Below are 20,762 nucleotides of genomic sequence, written 5' to 3' on the forward strand. Positions count from 1 at the left end.
TTGAGGTGTCAGCGCGCGACGACGCGACGGGGGGAAAAACAACCGCGATATTCGTACATCCGCTGGCGCAGCCGGTCCGGGAGAACAGGGCGTCTCAGAGTCGACGGCATCCGAGGAGGCGGCTGTGGTCCGCTCGGCACTCAGGGTCGCCAACATGCGAAAATACTTCCCACCAACTTGCAATGTAGGTACATCCTTCTGTTTTTTTATTTTTTATAATGGAACAGAAATATTAATGTAATATTACATATATTTTTTAAATTAACGTAAAAACAACTGTTATCACCAAAAAAAATTGCTCACAGTAATACTGGGTTCAGATTCTTACCCGGGAAGTTATGATTTGTGTTGTCCCAGAACCTCCAATAGTTAAAAGTTATTCGTAAACTGTTTCCTGAATAGCTTTCCAGTATTAACCGTACAAATCATAAGCATAATAAAACAAAACAAATGTCTAATTACTGAATATTCGTTTATCTTTTCTGATGTAAAACAAAATTATGCTTTAATCAATTAAATCAGTTATGCTTGACTTAATTTTAATTATAAATTATGCGCTAACTTTCGTAAGAAATACTCAGTATTATCTCGAAAAAAAGTATTTCGTACACGCAAAAATTTGTATTACAAACAACTTCTTTGCAACCAGTTTTGTAAAGAATCTTTTGTAAAAGCACATATAAGTTTTTTCTGTGTATGATTTTTTTTTGTTCTGTTTTACACTAATTTGGATAATTTCACAATATTGCTATGCTCTTTTAAATTACGTAACTATTAATGTAAGACACTGAACTAACAAATATTAAAATTTAAAAAGGCACAACTCAACATAGGTATTGATTAGTCGACGCTTGTAGTCTCGACGATGTCCCTATTGATATTTTTGCACTCAACATGTTTGACTTATTATGTAATGTTTTAATATTTAAAAAATACTTTTTATAGTATTTTAAATTATTATAGCCTACATTAAACTTTCATTTATTTAATATTGTAATTACACTTTTACAAGTTTCTAACTCACTAGAAAAACATAGAAAGTATCCCATTTTTTTTTTTAATTTTGCTAAATTTATTTTGTTATACTGCAACAGTGAAATATGTAGCTGATGAGTGTATTTTTTAAAATATTTTAAATAGTCCAATTATAAGAAAATAAATTTATTTAGTAATTTACTTTTGTTTAATGTCTCTGTTGAATTTTTTTTTTTTAATTTGCTGTTAATTAAAAAGGGAGACACAGAACAGTTTTGACAACAGCTTTGTTAAAAAGAGGTAACATTTCCTCTCCTTGGGGTTTTCCACTTAGAAAAAAAAGTTTGTTGATAAATAGGGGCAGGCATTTTTCGCGGAAAAAAAAACTGACCGCAACCGCAAAAACATCTTTCCGGTGTATCCGCACCAGCGCTTTCTTCCTTGTGATTGGCGTCAGTCTGCGAGAAAAGTCGCTGCCATATTCGACCAGGCAACTCGGGACGCTTTTGCTACCGCACTGAATTACTGTGATTGCTGTGGTGACAATCAACATGTACCTGAGAGAAACTCACCCAATCACGAAACACAGGTGATGCTAAAGTGTTTTAACTTTTCAGTTAGTCTCGGAATCTTGTCGCGAAATATGCATGCCCGTAGTGATAAACGAACTAAACAACCAAAAGATTATATATAAAATACTAGTTCTAGTACTAGCAGTGGAAACCCTGGTCGCGTTCCGAAGCGCAACGGTTACAGACGTGGTAATTTTCGCGAGTTCATTTGCCGTCCGGTCAATAGCCATAGCTATTACCGAAGTTTTATTTTCCATTGGCAGGGGCATGTATTTTTCGCGGGGAAAAAAACAACCTTATCCTTCATTACACTGCGATTAGTTATGCCTAGGGACCGGAAAAATTCGCGGATTCAATGACCTCTAGGATAGCCTCCATTATCCTCTGCATTTCTCAAGTAAACATGCGTGTTCATTGGGTACTAAATGGTGAGTCGTCTCCACTGGGTAGCTTGTGATTCGACGCTTCTTTGGTCGATAGTCTCTGATTGGCCCAGAGAGTTCCAGTTAAACTGCGAGCCCAATAGCAGAACCAGCAGAAATGTACAGAAGTTTGAATTTCAGACTACTGTATCACGAAATGAATCCGCGAATTTTTCCGGTCTCTAGCTTATGCCCCTTGTGACTGGTAGCCGTCTGCAAGAGAAGCCCTTTCCCTATTTGGCCGGGCCATTCAGGACGCGTTTGCTTCCGCACTGGATGGCTGTGACTGGTTTGCTGACAGTATACATGCACCTTGAAACAAACCCAGCCGTCCTCGAGACAGGAGGATAACTCTCTTAAAACAGACCGCTGGTCTGGGAATTTTCCATTACCTGATTGCGTTCTTGCTGATGGACACTACCTGGTTAGCTGACCTCCCCTCCTAGCGGGGCATAGTTAGTTGGCTCGCTGTGCCACGGAGAAGCGTATCAAAACATCGACTGTCCAATTTATGTACACGGTTGGCAAGGGTGTGAGTGTTTGCAGTCTAACTGGAGACCAAACGAATCTCCGCGAGGTTTGCGTGCCTTCAGCGATCGTGTTCTTCGGGGGAGCGAGGCTGTCGAGAGACATTTACCCCCCCCCCCCTCCTTTATTACCTTCCCCCCCCCCCATGCCCTGGTCGGTGGGCGGCCTTGTTTACGCCGCGGTCGAGATCTTCCCGGGAATCCGCGGTGTAAATGCCAGTGGCATTCCGTTAGAAAAAGAGAAAAAAAGGGGGGGGGGGACGACGACAGTGCCGAAGGACGGCGATGACTCCCCCCGGGTGAGTCGTCCCGGCAGCGACCTCCACAAGGACCAGCGAGGGTGGAGTCGCATTCTCGCACCCAGCGCTCATGCGCAGAGCCGCATTTACTTCGCCGACGCCTTGGGCGGGAAAACAGCGCATGCGCGTCAACTTCACGAACCAGGAGGGGCAGTCGCACCAAGATATTGGGGCTTGGAACATTTCCACATTTATGAACTCCGTATACACGGAGACCGGGGAAAAAAAAAAAAAAAATTCGCGGATTCAATTCTTGATGTGCAAGAATTCAAGGAATGTCGGGCCAGTTAAAGAACCTCAATCAAATAAGTTACCCAGTTGAGACGACTCTCAATTCAGCAGCCAATGGACGGGTGACGTTGTTCCAAGTATGCTGAGGATCGTGGAGTCTATCCTGTCCCTAATCATACAACTTTTGATGACATAAATTTTTGACCTACGCGAGTTTAAGTATGTAAGTAAACATTAACATAGCCTCAAAAGTAAAAGTAATGATTTTTTAAAGACTTACCATTACTACAAGGGGTGGAATAAACAGGTATTGAATGACCAAATAATTCATAAGTCCGTAGGTAGGCACACTATGAAATCCGTTCGAATGGTTTGCAAACCCTACAAATATTATCTAAAAATTTATCTGAAACAATTTTTGATAATATGCGCCATTACTGCAGGGGGTTGAAAAAAACAGGGGTTGTAATAAAAAAATTAATAAAACTTCACTACCATGTACACTATCGAATCCGTTCTTGTTTTTGTTTAACTTTCTAAATATTGTCTAAAACTTTTGTTAAAATATTTTTTTTCAAACCAACATTATACACGAGGGATAAACAACAAGGTTTGGAAGTAAACTATCAAAACTGTTATAATTTATTGTATAAATCCTAAACTTTATCTAAAACTTTTGGCTGAAACTATTATTGATGAAACGAATTTTTGCAGTAAAAACAGGGGTTGAAATTAAAAAAATTATATAGAAAACTCTTAGTATCAAATCCGTTCGAATTTATTTTTACCGTCGTATTATTATCTTAAACCTTGGTGCAAATCAAATTTTTATAGGACTACGTTATTAGTGCTAGGGATAAATATAGTTTTTTTATGTCAATAAAATTGAATAATTACCTTAGTTGGCATAATATATAATTCGTTCTAAGCTATTCAATGTAGTATTCATTAAGTTAAAAATATTCATAATATTTTCGCTCCATGAAAATGAGAAAAGGTTTAATTTTGTACTATTGGAAATATTAATATGTCACGTACCTACATTAAGTTCTTAAAATGTTCCAGGATTTTATAGAAGTATCCATAATATTTCCAGAAGAAGTAGGTTCTTCGAAATCTACTTACACCTGTAAGCTGTGCCAAATGATGGGATTTTTTTTTTTTTTTTTTTTTTTAGTTTTCGATTGCAAAAACTTTAATTTGTTTCAAACGCACTGCAGCGCCAGCGCTATAGTTAATTTGTTATCTATTACGTATACTGGAGATGAGAATTTGTTCATATATTATATTTGTGAAGGAGCTAGATGTTAGACCGTTCTGACAGCGGAGTACGGAAATGTTACCACGATAAAACTTTTCCCCGGAGTCAGCAAGAAGATGGATGGCAGGCAGCCTGTCTGTTAGTCCACCCAAAGCCAGTGCGCTTACAGGCTGCGTAGAAAGCAGCCGCCGTCATCAATCTCATATCTATATGAATAACACGAATTTTTGGATATAAACTGGGGACATACTTTCCCACACTTCTTCGGTAACACACTTCTGACAGAATAAAGTAGGTATTATGTAACAGTAACCCGATTTTGGACCATACGGATGGAACTTAAGTCTATTTACATATTTAAGGCGATATCATATAGTTAACCAAAGTAACTCAGACTGAAAGATTACGTTTTTTTTTTGTTCAACCATTAAATATTCTTCATATTCATTTTATCCGACAATTTAATTTTTAACACGCAACTATTAACTCCATGCAAGTGTTGTAGTAAACTGTTACTTAGGATAACTAATTTTGTTTTTACCTCCACTGCAATGTGTTTGGGTTAAATGGGAAATAATGCGATTCTGAATCAACTGTAGAGTTAATAACTTGGCTGTTTCCGTTCTGTAAAACTTATATATATATATATATATATATCAGAGAAGTTGATCATTTATAATAATACTGTCAAAATACAATACGTTATGGTCTTTTAGTTTCTATCTCTTCGCCTTAAGTGGGATTATTCCCCGCCATCTTGGATTTTTCACTCCTGCTATAATTATAATTTTGGACTATCTATCCCAATTTTTTGGCATATCAAGACCTAAGTCATTTCTCCCAGCTCTTCTTTGCCTTGTTGCAACCACGTATGTACTAACAGGCTCTAAGTCTGCAAGAGCCGCGAGAAAATAACTTACTATTTCACGCAAGTGACTACAACTCTCATGATAATCAACTATTAGCCAAAGATACGTCCTGTGCCATGTCAAACAAAACAAAAAAAAAAGATTAGCAAGGAAGCTTTATTGCAAGGGGGTATCAAAATATTTGAAATCGAAATATGGCGAGGTCTAGTTCCCCTTAAGCAAGTGTTCATTCATTCTTTCGATGAGAAGGGGGGGGGGGGTGTCCGGGATCATGACGTAACAACCCTCTCTCCTATCACGGTCCGGTCAGAAGGGGCGCGGCCGGTGCTGCGCGAGATTCCAGGGCGGGTGAGAGTGTCCGGACTGGCTCTCTCTCTCTCTCTCTCTCGCTCTCTCTAGGATCCCCCCCCCCCCTCACCCGGACCGCGGGCAGAGGAGCGACGAGCGCTCGTGTATGCAAAAGCGAGCGTCCGCCGGGGAACTGGTTCTCGCGGTGACCTTTCACGACCTTGCCGCGCTTCGTGAGGGCATCGCAAAGGTCGCTGGGACCATCCCTTCTCACTTCCCCCCCCCCCCCCCAACTCCTTTTGTAAAACCCTTCAACATGTCGACGCACGGGACGCTATTATTTAAGCGAACTTCGAACCAGGCTGGAAAAGAAATAAGACCGTTAACAATGACTCACGTGAGTGTTGTATCCTGCAAAAATTAAGACAATCGAACAAAGGAAAAAAAAAATATATATGTAAATAAAAATTTAATGTACTCTCTCCATCTTAAAACATTTTCATAAGCGTTCATATAATAAAGGGGATTAGGCCTCGCCATCTTGAAGGAGAGGGGGGTTGCATTCCATACCACTTCTCTCAGATCCACAAAAACAAGCCTATCAAAAAGTTTTTCTTGTTATAGCTATACTATTTGGCTACGCCCATGCAAAAGTATACATGCGACGACAATAATCCGTGAAAATTCCGTCTCTCTAGCCATTTCCGGTCGTGTTTCTTCTGTTCGTGAATGCAAGTGCGATTCATATGGACCGGTAAAATTTTCAGGTTCAACGACCTCCTGGTTAGACTCTGCACAAACAGCTTCACACCAAGGCAAACGTTAACTTCTTCGTTGCCTGCTGACTCGCGACTTCACGTGTCGACTAGGTGGCTTGTGATTCGACACTTCGTTTGACGGTGCTCTCACTGGTCCGGAGTCCTCCAGATCAACAGTGGGCCAAGTAGCGCAAGCATTTAATTTTAGCATATCGTTGGCTTACTTCTAAAACCTCGTAACTCCATTTCAGTCAATTTTGCAGGAGAACTTATGAGCTTTTGGAGCACGGTTTCAACTGACAAAGATACGAGGTATTATAATTTGTGAATAGAAAAGAGACTAAGTAGAGTTGACTTACGAGGTTTTATCAGCATATGCACAATGAAAAAATGAAAAAAAAAATACACCAAACACATCCGGAATATAAAACTGGGAAAATCTGGACTTACGAGGTTTTAGAAGTAAGCGGACGATGTCGCGAAATGAACCCGCGAATTTTTTTTTTCCATGCCCCCGACGATTCGGTGGAAAGTAGATAAAAACTCACGCAGGCAACTGTTTTTTTTTTTCAAGTCCGTTCCGGTCGCCCAATCACATCGCGCAGCGCTCGGGCGGGCTGAAGGTGGCGAGGCTGTAAAGTGATGGACCAAGAGGGAGGGGCGGAGGCGCTGGGGTAGGTAGGTGTCCGCAGCACATTCCACGAGAGTTCGAAAATAGGTTAACTTGTCAGATAAGCTGTAACTATCGGATAAGTGGCTGTCAATGCCGTCCGCAACCACATCTCGATCAACGGATAAGGTTAGCTGCAATTTTAAAACTTGAGACCTCCATGGAACAAGCGAGGGGGATTTGTCTTCCAAACAACTGAGCTGCTACCATTTTATCGGTGTGTGTGTGTACATGAATCACTTTATTATTTCTTTGAGCCTGATGCCTGCCTCCGTCCGCCTTTAGGCCGCCAAACAAGCGAGAAAAACTTTAGGTAACAACACACCGTATGAAAATACCTTTCGGCACAGGCGTAGGTAGATTTCGAAGTACCTATTAATTCTGAAATATTTGGGAAACTTCTTTAAATTTCTGGAACATTTTAAGAACTTAATGTACATAACATATTCATGTTCTCCAATAATAAAAAAAAATTTGATCGATTAAATATTTCCTCATTTTCCATGCACCGAAAATATTACTAAAATTTTTAGCTTAATGTAACCAGCATTGAATATCTTAGGACGGATTCCATATTATATGCCAACTAAGGTAATTATTTTAATTTTTTTGACCTTTAAACAGTATTTTTTATCCCTTTCACTAATAACGTGGTCGTATAAAAATTTCATTCGACCAAGGTTTAAGATAATATTAATATGGTTTAAAATAAATTCGAAAAAATTTGATACAAAGAAAATTTCGAATTTTTTAAATTTTCAACCCCTGATTTTTACGGTAATAATTATTCGTTCCATCAAAAAAAAAATTCAGTAAAAGTTTTAGTTGAAGTTTAGATTTTATACAATACATTATAACGGATTTGATAGTACATATATTAAAAATAGTAATGATTATTTTTCTCCTCCAACCCTTGTGTTTTCCACCCCTTGCCGTTATGGTTGGTCGTATCAAAAATGTTTTTAGACATAAATTTTGGTATTACTCCTGCGCGTTAGAACGGATGCGATATTAATCATATCATGCGACATAGAGATTTTTCTGTTTTTTCAAAAAACCTTCCCCATTTATACCCTTTTGGTCTGATATTGCCCATTAACGAACTCGACCGAGATGTTCTATGTTTATATTTTTTAATGTATCAATTTGTGAAACTAAAAACTATATTAATATTTCACAGTAGTCGCACCATGATCATGTTAATGGCTACAATAGGTAGTATTTCTTCGAACTTTACCTAAAAACTTCTTCCGGGTAGCATATGTTCACGTATTTTTCCTACCAAGACTGGGGACCTCATATATTATCCGTACTTGTGATAGTCCGAAATTGAAAAAAAATCGATAATGTCTGTCTTAATATTCAATTCTAAATTATTTTATAGAATGGTCGTCGAAAGTGCAATGGTTAGATATTAGCGTTTAAAGACGAACATTTAAAAAATCACAAAAAAAAAGGGAATTTATATATTCGTTTCCTGTTGAGCTCTACATCTAATAGTTTTTAACGAACACGACTAACAATCGTAACAGGTAGTTTAAACAGGCTCTGATGTTAAAGAACAAGGCTTGGCTTAATGGAGGGGGGATAGGAAACGAAAGGCGTCATTTTAGTTTAAACCTCCGTTAGGCCACATCAGCTTTGTATCGTTTAATTTACACGTTAGATAACTCAGTGGAATGTCTGGAGTTAATAGTGACTAATAGCTGGTACAAATATATTTCCTTGTAAATTCATTGGCGTTTTTAATTGGATTCATTTTTCTAATGACTAAAAAGAAAAAAAAAACTACTTTTACAAACGATTATTTGGAAACCAGCTGACAAGAAATACTTTCTAATATCACAAGAGAGATACTGTTATGGTTAGTTTTGCATACATATATGAAATACGTTTTTCGAGATAATACTGTGTGTTTTCTACAAAAATTGGCGCATAGTTTTATATTTTAACTGATATTTCATTCAAGCATGTTTTTTAAACCACATAAGGGATAATCGAATGTTCAATAATTTGACCCTATTTTGTTTTATTATGCTTATTAATGCAAGCAGTTAATACTGGAAAGCTATTCAGGGAACAGTTTGCAAATAAATTATAACTTTGGAAGTACTGGGACAATACGAAGTATAAATGCCCGGGTAAGAATCCGAACCCAGTATTTTTGTAGTGATAGAGTTGTTTTCATGTAAATGTACAAATTTGCAAATATCTTTAGTTGTATGTGAATATTTCTGTTCCAAGTTAAAAAAAATTACAGTGTACATATGTAATAAATAATACATGAAACATACATGATGTTTTAGTCTTTGAAAATGTATTCTTTAAAGAAGGCCAATTTTTAAAATTAAATACAAACGAAGGTTGTAGCATAAAAACTGTTGTAACCAATAAGGCGTCTTTCTGCTCCTTTCTCTCCCCCTTAAAGGCCAGTGGTTCATTAGGAGCCAATTCAAAGTTCAGGGCAAATGCCCCACGCGCGAAACAGAACACTGAGGCGGACTCTGCAATCTGATCGACAGCGGCGTTGCCAGCGTTGCCACATCGACGGACACGCGCGAGCTAATTCGCGCGCAATTTGGAACGGAGTTGGGTTGTGATTTAACCGTTCAATCTTCGATTACACGCGCACAATTAGCGTGATTACACACCTGGCGTATACCACCTACAAACATGCCACCTTCACGATTTCAATTTTTTTTTAAATTCAAGTGCACAAGTGCACATGAAAAATGCCGTCGGTGGCCACGATAATTCCGCCAATCTTCTTGGGTTCCTAATAAATATTGTATATTGATCATAGCTGTAGGAATCGAGTATTTTCGAATATTTCGACACACACATGGTGTTTGTTTCTATTTCCGTCAGGTTTCATTTGTCATTTTTATCAACCATCCAGCGTAATCATAATTTAATTTATTTACATCTTTATAACATCAAATCTCTGTAAAATGCTGAATTCCTAAGTATGAATTTTTGTCCTTATGAAATTGGGACTTAGTATGAGTAATGGAATAAAACAGTTCAGAATTCAAATAAACTGCAATTATTTAAGATATATCATAATTATTTCCTTGAATTCGTGTTAGTAATTATATTACCAGATATAAAAATTACACTCTCAACTACCAAAAATAAGCCTGTAATAATACAAAGTGTAAATATATTCCAAACAGCAATCTAATGATCAGGATGCATCCGTAGAAGTCAACAGGCTACAGAGATAATGCACTAAAAATATTTAACGTACAGATATAAAATGTATCAACAATATAATAATTCAAACCTGCACCAACAGGTCTTGATGGGTCTTGAAAAGCGTCTCATACGAAGCGCAGGGACTTTGGAGCCTGATGGGAACACGGCTTACTAAAGGCGCTAAGTGACGTATGAAGTGTTAACCGAATTTTTCTTCCCCAGTTTTTATGCTCTAACAGTATTTTACCGTTTAATATTGGAAAATTACCATCATTGAGGCAGATACCACACATTAAACATTTACAAAGACTACTGATGCTAGTTTTATAGTTTTAGTTATTACCAAAATTAAAATTAATTTTAAACGCAAGACTTCACAGTGTTAACTATTTGTAGCAGTTTGTCACAATTAAATTCAGGCATTCCATTAAACTATATGTTATGCTATAATAACGCCTAGTTTTGAATATCTAACGATAAAAAATTGTTATGGCCAAAAAAATCGTTGAAACCAAGATGGCATCTATAGGTTCTTATCTCCTCGTTGGTTGCTGTAACCTGCTGTTTCGAAAAAGCTTCGATGACAAATATCCGTTAAAGAACATTCGGATACACTTAATTTGTTGGACGTGTGATCGGGAAAAATTAATGCAAGACTATTCAAGATGACGCCAGGCATCCAAAATATATTTACATATATTGCAGAACTGTAATGTAACAAATTACAGAAGAGAGACGACTGGGGCTTGCAACGGAAGTGAGTGTAAAATACCATAATGGAAAACTACCATAAGGAAAACGTACCAGGGGAATTACACCATAGTTTTTTTTACACGTTGTAGTTATAAGAATACAGTGCTGCTTCCTATAACACATTTTTTGAAACATTTATTTCTACTCTCGCGTGATCTGTTGAGTTAATTTATGATTGCAACTACAGGAAGTCACCGTCAGAAGTGCTATCTGTAAAGTTTAAAGTTAACCTAGGTAACTTCTGGAGCTGATAGTGCTACATACCTACATATTCCATAAACTACTCTGAGAGCGAAGCCGTTGTTACTACATAGACATACATAGATCTATAGTTAGAGGCGGGAATAACATCACGTTTTAGCTGTACGATATTTAAATGGGAGGACTCAGCACTTAGTTACTACATAAGTAATTCGACATCCAAAATGGTTTTCCTTGTTCTTTAGAATATTTTAAAACCTTTTTCTAGCGATATGATATAGTCACCTAACGTACATATAACATGAAAAATAATTCCACATGTTTCTGGACTATAAAATCAATCTTGCATGAAACTTTATATATATAATTATCACAATTATTTTTCTTCGAAATTTTACACTTTTCTCTTCATACTCGCATAATTTCAAGCCATAGTTTCAGTGATTATTCATGGAGCACATTCCTAAATTCAGCTCGACATAATTTTAAACATTTTTATATTTATTTTACTCGGGTAGCTGGACTTGATATTAGATCACAATAATTTTAACTTAAATCAAAGTATAAAAAATCATGTTAGGCCCTTGAATTTCCTTAAGGAAACCCACGCAATGCTATAACTCATAGAGCATCCTTTGCGTTTGCCTAGATGGCTACCACCTGCTGAACTTGAGTGGTCGATGGATTGCCTAACTCGTTGGCGCAACCATCACACGTTTAATTTTCTGATTAGTGTACAACTCAAAAGAAGGAAATCGATTTAAAAGTTTCTTGGTTGTGCACATGGTTATTAAAGACTATAGTTTCTGAATCACATTGTAACCAATTTGGCTACTGTAAATAAAGCGCAATTTCGAATATTTCGTGGAAAATATCATCAGTGTCATTCTTGTACATATTTAGCGGGTTTGATTCTTGGACCCTATATTTAGATGTCATCCATATTTATTTTTATTGTAGATTACTTGCCGTGAAAATCGCACACTCTGCGCTTAATAGATGGTGTAACGACTTTCAAACTTATATTTCGGGATTTTTGGTAACACTCCACCGGTCCAGCTTCCCCTTAACTGTATCCTTGAAGAATTAAAAAGAAATTAAGTATGTCATAAACCTAAAACATCATATACTTCCATCTCTTAGGCAAAAGTAAATTACACACATGTGTGACAATGTGTAGCATAAACAAACATTTTTTAATCAAAGTTGAATTTAATCAGTTTATTCCAAATATATATAAATACGCGGAAAAAAAATTTAAACCCTTATGATTTTTAAAGCAAAAGACAAACAATTTTTCAGTTTAACTTTGCTGTAGTCTATACCTTGTGTTGTACTAATTGATACCGAAAAATATATATATCTTATGCTGGTTTGTTTGGAAATATCTTTATTCAAATAATACAGGATATTCTTATTGTAAATATGCATTATGATATTAGTTTGTAAAATAGAAAGGATTATGCAGAAAGCTTTCTTATACAATGTTTTTGTATGAATTATAGAATCCACACAATTTACTACTGGATTCCAAAGTTTTTTTATAGGATATATTTGAAACACAGGTTTTCTTGCAGCTCAACTGTAGTTGGCAGTTTTGTAGTGACGTAAATCCTAGAAGTGTATAATTTTAAAGGTTCATAACGTTGTTTAAATTTAATACTGTTTGATGTTTATGAAGTGGAACTTCTTTGGGCGCGATGGGAATAAAATAGCATTTTTAACTACGTATAAGTGAATGACGTAAATAAAGGCGCTTTCACTTGGTGTGGACAACGGGTTAGTTATGATCATGCTTCCTACCTAGACATTCTGTTCAGCGCGATGATAAACGTTCAGGAAGCGAATTCGTGTGTACATAAATACAGGCGCGACCATGAAGAAGCCTGTGAACGGCCTCCGAGGCGATGGCACACGGTGCAAGTTCCCGCTGGCCGAGAGCCGCTCCGAGCCCCGTTTGACGGCCGTGCGGATCCTGAACTTGCACCACGTGTTCAGCAACGTGCGCCTGGGGTCGCGAGGCCAAGTTGTTTCTCGAGGGGAAACCGCTGCAATTTATCTCCTTAATTTAAGGTGCGGGGGGGAAAAAAGAGCGTTTGTAGCTCAGTACACGTGATAGAAATGGAACATTTTTTGACAATTCAAACCTCGACTCGTACCTATCCGTTGTCCTTATCGCGTCAGTGAAGGGGTTTAAAGAAACTGGTGCAGTGTTGCGAAAAGTGCCTAGAACTGAATGGCTATTATATTAAAATGTAAAAGTAGGTCTGTAGTAAACTAAAACTGTCAAAAACTTTTTCTCATGAGTTCATTAATTTTTTTTTAATGACTCAACGGAGCTTACTTTACGAATATCTCTGGTAGTATTTTTGTTTATTCTACAAATTGTTATATCACGTTTGTGTGTAATTTACTTTTGCCTATTAGATAACATTATATTACGGTTTTAGTTGCTTGAAAGATTTGGCATGTTTTAATTATTAAAAGTCATCATTTAAGGAGAGGGTGGACCGGTAGAGTGTGGAATATAAGTTATTCTCTAGTATGTAGCGAAGTACACAAAATTGTGGTCTTGAGTTCGAGAAAACAGTGCAAATATTAATGAAGGTGGCAAATTCGCGTATTCACTGATAGGCGATTACGAATACGCGAATATTATTTTGTACATATACAGCCCGTTATCTACCCATATACATATGTAGTGTTTAAAATTGTTACGATAGATAGCGCTACTATAGTAAACTAGGATTTTTGTAAATTCACTTAAATCGTTAGTATTCATTATCAGTCATCAAATGAAATGTTTATTACGGAACTAGATGTGTGTATTAAATGTTATTATAGAATTTTAAAAAGTTATTATTTTATATTATTGTTTACTAGCCGAACCCGCCCGCTTCGCTGGACGTAAAATAAGGTAACTGCATTGAAGGCAAATAATTAAGTAATGACTGTTATATGCAAGACCCCATTAAAATTCGTATAGTAGTTGTGTAGAACACCGCGTACAAACAGACAGACAGACAGACAAAAAACGAACTACTGTTTTACTATAGTAAGGTAGATTATTCTTACATGTTCGCATCCATGCAGTATATGAAAAATCAGCATGCATAGCCCTATACCTATAGCTATACGTAGCTGCTGCCCACGACTTTTTCCGCATGGAATTTTGTATTATCTTCCACCATTTAGAAATTTAAACATTATAACATAACAGTTGATACAGTTGTAGTAGTTTTCTTATGTTCACAAATGATAATTTTTCTCTCCTCTATTTCAGTCTTTGCAATAAAAATATGTTACTACCTAAATTTTGGGTAAATATGTTTCTACTTTCAAATGTAATGTCGGGAAGACACTTCATAAAATTTCTTTGTAAACCACATTTACTGTTTTCCCGTCTTGAGCTATAATGTAAAGATTGTCTGCATTACTGACCCGCGAGCAAGCCACATACATCTGGCCATGGGAAAAACAATCAGACCTTAGTCTACACCAGCTGCCTTAAGGCTCTGACCCTGAGACTTATTTATTGTCATCGCGAAACAAACTGCTATTGTATACTGTGTGCGCTTGAACCCGAACGGGAAGTTATTCGGGATGATCGGTATGCGTGGTATGAAAACAGTTTCACCTGAGCCACATCCAGTAAGAATCTCAGCTTCGATTATATTTCGTTGTAGAGCAGTTACTTTAAGTCTGGTTCCATTGCACAATTTTGGGGGAGTAAGGTTCCTCAGAAGCATTATTGGAACACCGACTTTGAGAACAATTTTGTGAACAGGAAGACCACTTGCTTGCAGTGAGAGAACTCAAAAACTCAACTGGATAATTAGTGGCGTCGTCCTGATTAAGGACGCTGTTAAACGATGTGTAAACCACTTCAGCCCCATTCAATTCGTTTAAAATTTTTTCATTGATTGCAGCAGCTTGGTCATTTCTTGGAGTGAGTATGGCACGTTCACATAACCACGTATGTTCCTGATGATGTATGTTTGACAGATCCCCGAATACCGAACGTATGAGTTCGTCTTCCGAAGATACGACTCTGCCAAGTATTTCTGGAAGCGTCACCTGACCGTGTTGCTCAGGGAGGGCACCTTCTCCAACTTTTAATAGAACACCGGAAAATTCTTCCGCATGAGAATTACCACCCAGCTGTGCTCTCATGTTAGGTAATGTTTTGGTTGTATCGAATAGGAAAATAGATAATGTGTAACATTATTGGTGAATATTAAACAATGAAACCTACTTTACGTACTCGTTCCTTTCAGCTATGATTTCTTATCTTTGCTGGCAGCTTAAAGAGATGGAAACCAACCCGAAAACTCACACAATAATAAAACACAAACTTGCAACTAAACACAACCTTACATATTGTAACAATTTCCAGAAAAACACGCAACCACAACAAACAAAGATCCTGATATGAATAAAGGAAATAAATTAGTAACGATTCATAGATTGATTTTCAGAGAGAGAGCGAGAAGACACCTATTGAATGTCTATAGAACTAACTTTTTTATGAGAGCAGATTTTCATGAAATAAATCATGAAATTATTCAACGATAAAAGCTGTTTATTTAATTAAGCGGACGGGTTCGCCCCAAGGAGAAAATTGACGCGGCGAGACCTCGTGGACATAGAGAAATGACACACACTCACTATTTATGTGTCTATGAAACATGATTTTTTTCTGCAATTTAAATTGTAATATACAAAAAGGGTATTGAAAACTGAAACAAATATGGCGACACTACAAACTGTCAGGATCTTTATTTTTTCTTACTCTCTACTTAGTTCCTTACAATAGCAAAACTTAATGGCTTCTTATAATGATTATATTGTATGTCATAAAATTAAGATTTCTTTCCTTTCCTTGAGCCGATTTTGATGAAATAAAGCTTATATTTCTTTCTCTGCTACGCTCAAGTTAACTTAAAAACCCCATTAAAATTCGTATAGTAGTTTTGTAGAACACCGCGTACAAACAGACAGAAAACAACTACTGTTTTATTATAGTATAGATTAAATGTGGGCTTTTTCACGGTAATGCGTTACCACCTGATCGCTTCTATGATAATTGAGTAACTGAAACTAGCATGTTTAATAACTTATTTTAATCAACAAGAGAGGGACCCTAACAGCATACGGAAATTATATTACCTAAGCAACATACAAGTAAGAGTTTGGCAATAAATAAGTCGCCAGGAGTTTATCAATAATTTAATATAATTTTTTACTATTCACCTACGGAATAAAGTTAGCTGTCTAGTGCCTCCGTTGACAATCATTTTATTTTCAATACATTCTATCGTCACTCACTCTCGATCACGTTAATTCGTTTGTAAGTTCATAGATGGCAGTGTAGTCGACGACTGTGTGTGAGTACAGGAAAACAACGTCAAGTTTCCGGTGTTTCAGTTTACAGTCGCTGGTCGCGGACATGGGGGATAAACTCTAAATTGCCGAAACTGAGATCTAGATTTTTTAAGTAGTTTTGGGCCCACCCGCTGGATAGTAGCTTCTATAATATATTACTATCATAGCTATATTGATTGTGAGAAGTACTGCATAAGCTATTATCAGGCAAACAAACCAGTTAAAAAAAATCAATTCACTTTTTTTTTAGTAGCCACTAATTTTGATATAGAACGTAAATTTTTTAATTACAAAACAGCATTTAGTGTTTCTCGCGCAGTTTAAATTTCTGCTACTAAGCAATTATTATCAAGTAGTTAAATTAACATTGTAAACCTAACATGTTCGTTGCTGGTAGTTGCGGGCCCAGCCGACAGATAGCGCCACATGCGGGGGAGGAGTTGCGCCAGGCCAGGGGTCGCGGCGCGGGTATCCAGGTCGGCGCGCGGAATGCGGTCCAGTTTGGCAACGCCGATGGGGCGCCCCTCGACAATGCGCGCGGCCCCAGAGGAGGGGGCGACGGCGAACCTTGGCCCAGTGGCCGCTCCGCCCACGCGGCCGGCCGCTCCAGCCGGGGGGGGGGGGGGGGGGGGGGGGGAATGTCAAAACTCCGCGGCCTGCCCTGGCGCCCGACTCGGAAATAAAATTTCACCACCTCGTGTTAAGCTCTCGGTGTACATACGGCATTCAGTGGGGGGTGATTTCGTGAATGCGACGGAAGTCAAGGAACGGAAATGTGTAACAACCACGGTGCTGCCATCTGTGCCGGATGGCGTGAACCGAAGTTAAAAAAAAACCAAGGGAAGCGTTATTGTAGTAACTGTTTACTGGATATTAATTTCCTTGTCGAAAATCCTATCAGTCGCTTTTATCGGAGAAGATTCATTATATAGTTCAACATTTCGATCTGCTGATAAAATATTTCGACAGTCCACGTAGCTGCTCCGGCAGCAAATTCTTAGCGTCCGGTGCGAAAACTACGAGATACTCACGTCACGAAATGTACTTAGTTGAAAACACAATTTGCGTATATTCATCACGTTCGGCATCATTTTAAAGAATTCCACGTCCGAGTTTCGTATTGTAAGTGTACTTGTAACATGAGAACACATGAATTTTGCTCGTTAAAAGAGGTTAGATGTTACACATCACCGGCGAGTACTGAAAGAATCGCTCACAATTTTTTTTTTTGAATATTAATCCCTATTGGCTCTGTTTGTTTCCAAGATGAGCTACGGGTTTCGTGCGCGAGGGTCGGGTGATCGAGGACCAGAGTCTCGACTCTCGAGGACCGCGCAGCGCGGACGAGTGGGTGGTGCGAGGTGGCGAGGCGGTGTGCTGGGACAGAGGCGCGCCGCAAGAGGCGAGCCACTGTCGGGCCGAGCTCCAGTGTGGAGAGTAAACAATCTAAGTATATGAATAAAAAAAATGTAAATGTTCTTTCGTTCGAAATCTTAAAGTCTTCTAAAGTTCTTCACCGGTTGTTTTGAAATTTTGACACAACGTTGCATTCGAATACTCGCGTTTTTTTTATACACCTATGTCACACCTGTTACAGGTAAAAAGTTAAATAATTATATATATAGGTAAAACATAGATTTTTAATATTTCCATTGTTATAGAGTGACACATGTAGAGATATTTAGGTATACAGAAGAGAGAGGAAGATATTAAAATACATATATATATATATATATATATATATATAGAGAGAGAGAGAGAGAGAGAGATTAAGAGACAGAGAGTTAGAGAGAAAGATGCTTTGTATATGTGTAACTACTTCAAACAAATTACAAAAAAAAAAAAAAATGATTGAAGCTTCGCAATGCATGCTGGGCATTTAATTAGCTAGTGGACTTATAAAAGTGTTTTTAACTTGTGGTCAGACATTTATAAATTGTTATTATTTAATCAATAGTGTGAATATTAACTAATAAATAAAACTATCAAATTAATTTGGATATCCTTTCTGGGCATGTTTTCCCCGCTTGTAACAATACTAGCAGAAATGTAATACTACAATTGGTATAGTTTTGAGAATATGTCATAACTGTTCATGTAATTTTACTTCGTGGTATATAAATAATCATATATGTATGCGTGTGCATATTTACAACTGTCAATTCTGGCTGCGACTTTCAGTTAGTTAACAATAAAAATGGACATGTTATTTATACTACTTTCAGAAATGTTGTTATGTTTTGTAGCTTACAGCTGTTAATTTTAAAACTTTAATTGTTCAAGTAATCACTTATCAGCAGGACGAGGAGAGGGGCGGAGTTGGGGCTCACCGATGTAGAAGCAGGTAGGTGCCCCTTTCAACGTCCTGAAATGTCTCGCCTGAGTGGGTCCTAGGAAGCGAGAAAAAGCTCTTTAAAGATTTTAAAATAGAGTTCCGGGGATATTGTTTATTCGTTCACGTCACCGGTCGGGCGCAGTAGTCCAGAGCACTGTCTGGCAATCCGCGAATTAATTTTTTTATTTTAACCTGGAAAGGAGGGGTCCGGACCCCACTAACCTTCTCCTGGCCACGTGCCTGCTAAACGAGGATTTCCGGTGATCATGTATTTTTCTTTGCAAATTGAAAAGCGTAATGAAGAGCACTTGTAATTTTTTTTTAAATCTAATTCTTCATCAAAAATTTTAGCTTTCAGTTTTCCACTAATCACTTAACTAGTAGAAAATTCTTGCTGGCTTTCTATTTTCCAATAAAATAATAAGTTTTAATGACAAATCACGCCAGACAAGTGGCGAGACGCTTTTCACAACTGTACAGACTGTTACAAACTGAAGGGAAAAAAAAACAGGTTTTGAAACAGCTGCCAAAGCCATGCGCTCTGAACGCACGAAAGAGAATAAAGGAAATAGGATCAAATGGGGGTATAACAAAAACACTGCTAAACGTTTGGAAAACTTGTTACCGAAGGACAAAAGTTAAAAACCAAAAACCACGCTCAAGTTCAAAAATGTATTGTTCAAAACAATTCCTGTTTAAATATATTAATTAAATAAATTACAGTAAACTTTACTTGTCACGACCTTGAGCAACTTCCACGGTCAAGGCTGACAAAAAATCCCCACACGCACGCTACCAAGAGGGTCAAATCACACAGCTGTCCGAAACAAGCTGTCTACACTCGCTTCCCCGAAGCCCGAGTTGCCCCCCCCCCCCCTTACCCTTTGATCTAGCAACGTGAGATTCCAGACATTTACCCAACACGTTATCATCATCACATCTTATAGAAAAACATCTCATGGTTAGTGATAATAAAAATAAAATGTTGCGACTAAAATACATGCCTCAGAATTGCAAAATAAAGTTAAGAAAATCTCACGTTAATACAAATACGAGATGTAAAAAAGTTATTTCATTACCAGGCTAAATAAAAAAAAAGTAGTAATCTAAGACGCTATTTAAAATAGGCCTACTACAATTTTTATGGAGCGCTCCTACATCAAAGTTCATAATGCATTTTCTGTTCATCATGAAAGTTCAACTCAATTATAAGCACGCTTGCCCAACTATCTTTTTCACGCACATTCCTATATTTTGACTACGCGTAATTCGTAACAGTTACGTCAATTTGTAGACTTGTTATTTTACCGTTTGTGCACACAGTATTTTCATAAATCCCACTGCCTCCCCATTTAACTGTTTCCACTTTGTATCATTTTGTAAAGGCGGAATGCATAACTTAATATAGGCTAATCGATCAATTTTTTTTCCGTTGGCAATACAACTTATTCATAATTGTTCGCTAGCAATATACACGTCAGTAGCAAAATTCGGAAACCAATTCACGCTTGTTAAATCTTGTAGCTGACCCATTCAAAACAACAGCATGCTTCGTCACACTAAAATACGTTCTTCCGAATTTGCATATTAACCGTTTCCAACGACTCAAATCTATTTACGAGTCGTCAACCTTACCTTACTCCAGGATGCAGGCGTCCAGAGGAGTGCCTCGCTCGGACCTCCGCCCTCGCAGCCGGCCGCATCACAAGTCCCCGGGCCGCCGGTAGTTCGCACCGCAGCTCGCACTGCCGCTGCTCGTTCGTTCGTGAACGTCTTCGGGCGCACTCGGCTCGCGAATATTTATCAAGCGTCCCTCGCGCAAGCGCAAATTACAAGAAAAATAACTGAAAATTATTTAAAAATTGCAAAGAAGAATATACTTTAACCAGACTATAAAATTAACATTACTAAAATTATTAAATAGCAATTAAAAACAGATACTTAAAAGTATTTGAATTCTAATTGCCAACCTAGGGAAAAAGTTACCATGCAACTGGCAACATACTAAATTTAATATA

The 20,762-nt window shown here is 37.7% G+C and overlaps 1 protein-coding gene across 2 annotated transcripts in view; it reads right to left on the bottom strand.

Moving 5' to 3' along the window:
* LOC134537730 (uncharacterized) overlaps positions 1 to 20,477 on the bottom strand; it is a 316,852-nt gene extending 296,375 nt beyond the window's left edge. For both annotated transcript variants that reach the window (XM_063378478.1, XM_063378479.1), the window contains exon 1: positions 20,380 to 20,477. The gene's annotated coding sequence lies outside the window, so the exon portion shown is untranslated. The remainder of the gene's footprint in view (positions 1 to 20,379) is intronic.
* Positions 20,478 to 20,762: the final 285 nt, after the last annotated feature.

The sequence above is a fragment of the Bacillus rossius genome, chromosome 12, assembly GCF_032445375.1.
Source record: "Bacillus rossius redtenbacheri isolate Brsri chromosome 12, Brsri_v3, whole genome shotgun sequence".
NCBI lineage: Eukaryota > Metazoa > Arthropoda > Insecta > Phasmatodea > Bacillidae > Bacillus > Bacillus rossius.